The sequence below is a fragment of the Chrysemys picta genome, chromosome 4 (genome assembly GCF_011386835.1).
Source record: "Chrysemys picta bellii isolate R12L10 chromosome 4, ASM1138683v2, whole genome shotgun sequence".
NCBI classification, from domain to species: domain Eukaryota; kingdom Metazoa; phylum Chordata; order Testudines; family Emydidae; genus Chrysemys; species Chrysemys picta.
Genome location: NC_088794.1, coordinates 114,213,523 through 114,219,592, shown reverse-complemented (window position 1 = coordinate 114,219,592; position 6,070 = coordinate 114,213,523). Strand labels below are relative to the sequence as shown.

Here is a 6,070-nt window from a genome sequence, read left to right as displayed (position 1 = left end):
TCCTCTGCTCACAGACTGCTACTTTTCACAGCACCAGGACACACACACACACACACACACACACACACACACTCTCTCTCTCTCTCTCTCTCTCTCTCTCTCTCTCTCTCTCTCTACCTCCCTCTCCCTCTCCCTCTCCCTCATCTCTTCAGTCAGGATTCTACATTTAGCTATGGAGAGTCAAAATCACAACAAGGCTGATATCCTCACCTTGCTCCTCCTGTAGTCATTTACATCCATTCAACATGGGAGTAGAATACCGCCATTCTGGTTTGGTAGCATTTTACACTCACTTTGCATAAATGGCAACACAAGGTGCCGGGCAATGGAGAATCAGGCTCCAGATATTCTGCTTCTGACTCAGTCCAGAACATTTGAACTTGCCATTTTTGTGGAGGTTATGAATTTTTAAGGGCCATTTTGCAAAATCTTTATCCGGACCTGAATTCTGCCTCCCAGCCCAGCCACATTGAGCTTCTACATGTCTGACAAAGTGGGAAACTGCTGGCCACCCAGGGGTTAAAAATAAACAAGTCCATATGAAACATCCACATTACATAAATGAAACTCTCAGTATAATACACTGGAATGAGATCAATGTGATGTGTAAAGACAGAATCTATAACTCCACACCCTCTGATCTCATCTACAGTGTCTAGCCAACCTCCAGCTATCTTTGACCTGATCTATAGCCCAACCCTGACTTCTTGAGACTAAGCCTTATCCCAGCCCTATCTCCTTCCAACCTGTTCTAAACTCTTAAGCCCTGTCTCCCCCTAGCCATATACCTGTGTCTTCCACTGACTCAGCATTCTATCGCACTTTCAAAGGGGCGGCACTCCATCCCCTTTTTTTTCTTTTTTTGCTTGGGGCGCAAAAAGCAGGGAGCTGTCCCTGAGTGGAGGTGAGCTGCAGCGGTGGGGGGTGCAGGGAGGGCCGCAAGAAGTAATCCTGGGGGGGGGGCAGAGAAACCGCTCCCCCGCAAGCTCACCTCCGCTCAACTACCGCCTACTCCCCCGAGCACGCCGCCACTCCGCTTCTCCCCCCTCCCTCCCAGGCTTGCCGCACGAATCAGCTGTTTTGCTGCAAGCCTGGGAGGGAGGGGGGAGAAGCAGAGTGGCGGCACGCTCAGGGGAGCAGGCAGCAGTAGAGTGGAGGTGAGCTGTGGGGGAGTGGTTCCTCTGTCCCCCACCCCCCCAGGGTTACTTCCTGCGGCCCTCCCCGCGCCCACAAGCTCCTGCCTGTGAGAAGCAGGAAGAAAGCAGAGAAAGCTTCTCCTAGAAACAGTTTAAAATTGTCGGCACTTAAGTAAATAAAATTATCTTTCAAGAAAACAAAAGTGTCTCTTCTTCTTTAGAGTTGTAAACTCTGCCAGCTTTAACTTTCCATACTTTCCTGTTCAGCTAGACCCTGTAGCTATGTTGGCACCAGAGAATCAAAACACTGGTCTCCTCTAAACTTCAGTGTCCTATGGTGTTGATGGACAGAGTCCCTGCTTAAGAAAAAGTAGCTACGTCAACTACAAGATCAGCTACCACCTAAACTATGACCAGAATTCACTATGCCTGTATTGAATATATATTTTTATTGTATAACTTTAACACTAGGCCAAGGCTGGGTTTAGGGGATTAAGCTGAGGAGCAGTGGGTGAAATTATCTTTAGTTCTCACAGAAGGTGAGAGTCCCGATGAACCCTCTCTTGTTTAAATGTATATGAGCAAACCCTCATTTCATCAGCTCCCTTGTCAATTGCTCCCAGCCCCTCGGGAGCAGACTAGCAACTGCACGTAGTCAGCGAATCAGCTGTTTTGCGGCAAGCCTGGGAGAGAGGGGAAGAAGCGGAGCAGCAGCGGCACGCTCAGGGGAGCGGGCGGAACGGAGGTGAGCTGCGGCGGTGGGGGGCGCAGGGAGGGCCGCAGGAAGTAACCCTGGGGGGGGAGGCAGAGGAACCGCTCCCCCCAGCTCACCTCTGCCTCCTCCTCCAAACGCGCCATCGCCACTCCGCTTCTCCCCTCTCCCTCCCAGGCTTGCCGCAAAACAGCTGATTTTTGAAGGGTAGGAGGGGAAATGCAGCACGCCCGGGGGAGGAGGTGGGGCCGGGGATTTGGGGAAGGGGTTGGAATGGGGCGGGGAAGGAGCAGAGTTGGGGCGGGGCTGGAGGGCGCAGGAAAATTTATTTGCTTGGGGCAGCAAAAAACTTGGAGCCGGCCCTGACTCTGTGTGACTTATTCTGCACCCTAACCTTTTCTTTTTCCAGTGGGTTCTGTATTCCCTAGCCCCATGCATGCCCTTGAGACTCGTTATATAACTCAGTTCCCTCTCTCTTGTTCATCATCACAGTGGGGCAGCATGATACAGGGCACTGAGCACTGGGCACAGAGTCAATTCCAAGTTCTTATTCCAACTCTGACACCCTCCTCTATAAACTTGGGCAAGTCATTTCAACACCTTGTTCCTCAGTTTCCCCAATTGACTGATCCACGTCCCAGGAGCATTGTGAGGGTTAATCCGTTAATTTTTATACAGTGCTTGGAAATATGAAGCATATAGATATTCTGAGAATGAATGAATTAAACACGATGGCTAAATTTTATCTTAAGTGCTCATATAATGACCTCTACCACAAGTTGTCAGTAGGGTTTGAACACATTCCTTCAGCACCAAAGCACAGACCTCTGCCATTTCAACTAAAGGAGTAACTCCACTAGCTGGCAGTAATAGTAAGTAGGTTTCTTCTATGTGGACTAGCCATTAGATGGGAACACAACATATACTTAGGGCTTCTTATTTTAGGTTATAACCAATAAAAACATAAAATACCCTGACACAAAAAACAATGAAATCCAGAAATGGTTACTTGTGTCCAAGGTCTCATCTACACGGAGCAGTAATGTGGACAACAGGGCTGTGATTTTGAAAGTACACTAACACGCTGAGCATTTATGGGTCCATGTAGACCCTGCTGGTGAACACTAAAAGTTCCCAAGTGCATTTTAACACAGTACTGTTTGAAATATACTATGTTAAAATGCACTAAAGAACATTACAAAGAGATTACTCATTACAGTATATATGAAGAGAAAGCCTGAAAAAAAAAACAGGTTTTGGACACCTACATAAAACTCAAAAATTGCTAGAAGTAAACCCTGAAAAATGAAATTAATAAACCTTGACAAACAGAAGCCTTACATATTCTGTACTTTGTAAACATGTTACAATGAGTATTAACATCATTCAGACCAACTCTGTGTTCCTTTTACCTGTCTGCACCACCATCTCTGCACCCTAAACTCACTTCCCTGTGACTCAAGAACTTTATCACTCTGTGCTATCTATCTCTATCTCCCTGGGTCCCATTTCGGACTCCAGCCACCTCCTGACCCCCACCTCCACACAACCTATTCTTCTGTTACATCCCAACTAGGGCTGGGCAAAACTTCTCTGACTGCCCCTATGCGTAGGAACCAGAGAGTGGGGACATGCCACTGCTTCCGGGAGCCATGCGGAGCGGCTACCGACCCTGCTCCCCAGCTGGAGTGCTGGAGCGGGGCAAGCCCCAGATCCCACTCCACAGCGGTAGCTCGAGGGCTGGATTAAAACGGCTGGCAGTCCGGATACGGCCCACGGGTCGTAGTTTGCCCACCCCGCACTAGAAACATATCCACTGAATGGTTTGTCATTTACAGTCACGTTTTGAGACCTATCAGTTAGCCATCTTTTAATCTATTTCATGTGTGCCAGGTTAATTTTATATCATTCTAGTTATTTTTTTAAATCAAAATGCCATGCTGTACCAAGTCAAGCGCCTTATAGAAGTCTATCACATCAACATTATTACCTTTACCACCCAAACTTGTAATCTCATCAAAAAATAGATATCAAGTTAGTTTGACAGGCTCTATTTTCCATAAACCCCTGTTGATTGGCATTAATGATATTACCCTCCTTTAATTCTTTATTAATCTAGTCTCATGTCAGGTGCTCCATTATTTTGCCTGAGATCGATGTCAGACTGACAGACCTAGAATTACCTGGGTCATTCTGTTTACCCTTTTTAAATATTGGTACAACATTAGCTTTCTTCCTGTCAATACAGCCTTCTTCCTCGTTCGTAGCTTTTTGGGCATCTAGTAAAGTATTTCTATTAAAGAATTTCCAGTGATCATTCACATTTTTTTATTAAATTCTTCCTCCCAGCTGATTTGGCTCATGGCTTTGTGTCAGTTTTGCCAAATTGTTAGTCTAGAAGGGAAAAAAAATTCAAAAGAAATCAAAATGTTTTGTTTTGACATGTTCTAAACAAATTGTTTTGATTTTTTGGGTCAAAAAGACTTTCCATTTTGGAATTTCCTTTAATTATATTTTTAAATAATTGCTCAGAATTTAAATGAAAATTTTCATTTTGGGACAAATAAAACTTTTAGCTTGACCGGAAGTAGTTTTCAGGTCAACTTGAAATGATTCCCCTTGCCCCATATTTCGGGACTGCCAGCAAACTGAAAAAATCTGTTATTTGAACAGCTCCAATCCCAACTCCATCTACCTGTGACGCATTCTGTATCTGAATCCTGCCTTGTTCTCTTTTGATCTGTAGTACAGAAGATACAGCATTTCATGTTCCCCCTTTACATATGTATTGTACATGGAAAGGGCTTCTATTTTGACACTTATCCATATAAATAGGGAGGTTAATGGTGAAAGAAAGAGGGAGGCATGCAAACTACATCGAAATAACTTTAATAGCTCTAATGCTAAAAGAGAAACCCTGACAATTCACAAGTACAGTGGATGCTCTGCCCTTAATTCATATGAAATGGTCACCCTGTATTACACAGAGCTTTGTACAGGATAGGGGGATTAGCCACATGTTGTAGGCTTCACACAGCTAAAACCAAACACCCTGTTTTGAAAGCCGAGTGCTCATGGAGAAATCCTGGTCTGTTTTTCCATATGGTGCCATTTAAGCTTTACACCAATTCTCCTGCTACAAGATGAACTTAGTGCTAGTGTCTGGTAAGAGGTTCAGAAATTCTGACTGCATATTGATTTGCAAAAGTGACCTGAACATTTTATCGCCTTTGAAATGAGCTTGAATGAAACTTCTTCCTCATCCACTTGTGATAGGAGCTATAGGAGCTGCGTGAGCCATTGAACAATAGTGAATTTTACAATCTGCTGAGGAAGAATGGTTTCAAGTGATAAGCAATATCCTATCTACCACCTAAATTCTACCCAAATGGTTTATAACTCCACTGAAAGACCATCAGAAATAAGGTAAGAGAAATACCCACATCTGCATTTAGGTCCTGAACCAGCTCCCGTTAAAGTTAAATGGTGAGAATCCCATTGACTCCAGTGGGAGTTGGACCTGAGAATACAGGACACATGTACCCGGATGGATATGGTAAAAAGTAGTGCCACCCATTGCCTTTAGTTTGGAGGGTCAGATTTCCAAGGTTCCTGCTAGAGGTCCATCTGCCTACTATGCCTGAGCTGAACCAGCTCTTCTTGAAATAGGTACTTAGATCAAAGGCAGGACTGTTCCTAGGACGGAAAGGGAGTGAGCAGACCTGCCACAATGATACAAAATTGTCAGAAGTCACTAGTAATGCAAATAAACATTGCTAACAAACTGTAGTGTCAGTCACGCTGCATGTATTGCTGAGGGTGCTAGATACCCAACTGGTGGCAACTGCAGTACAACTCCTTTGAGTATCACTGGAAGCAATAAGTCAATTAACATGTCCCAGTCCTCCAGTGACATCCAGTAGTACAATGACCCCCGAGAGACCATTTCACTGCTAGCCGTCAGCAAGTTCACCCCCCCTGTGTGGATCACTTTGAGAAATCTTCAGCAGCAACAGCTGCCCTAAAAGGGTCCCTCTATGAATGACTCCTTTATTTACTTGAATTCATAACAAGCAAACAACAGCCACCCATCCCAAGCTCCAGGTGCCTTTGACAAGTGTGGTGCCTTCACAGATGCAGAAAATTCAGTCCAAGTCCAAACAACTTTCTCCTCCCATAAGCAGCAATATCCTCAAAACAGAAGGATCTCAAGTGAGTCCCC

The 6,070-nt window shown here is 45.0% G+C and overlaps 1 protein-coding gene across 5 annotated transcripts in view; it reads right to left on the bottom strand.

Annotated features, from left to right (window-relative positions):
• ESRRB (estrogen related receptor beta) overlaps window positions 1-6,070 on the bottom strand; it is a 159,171-nt gene that overhangs the window by 71,332 nt on the left and 81,769 nt on the right. The window lies entirely within an intron of this gene.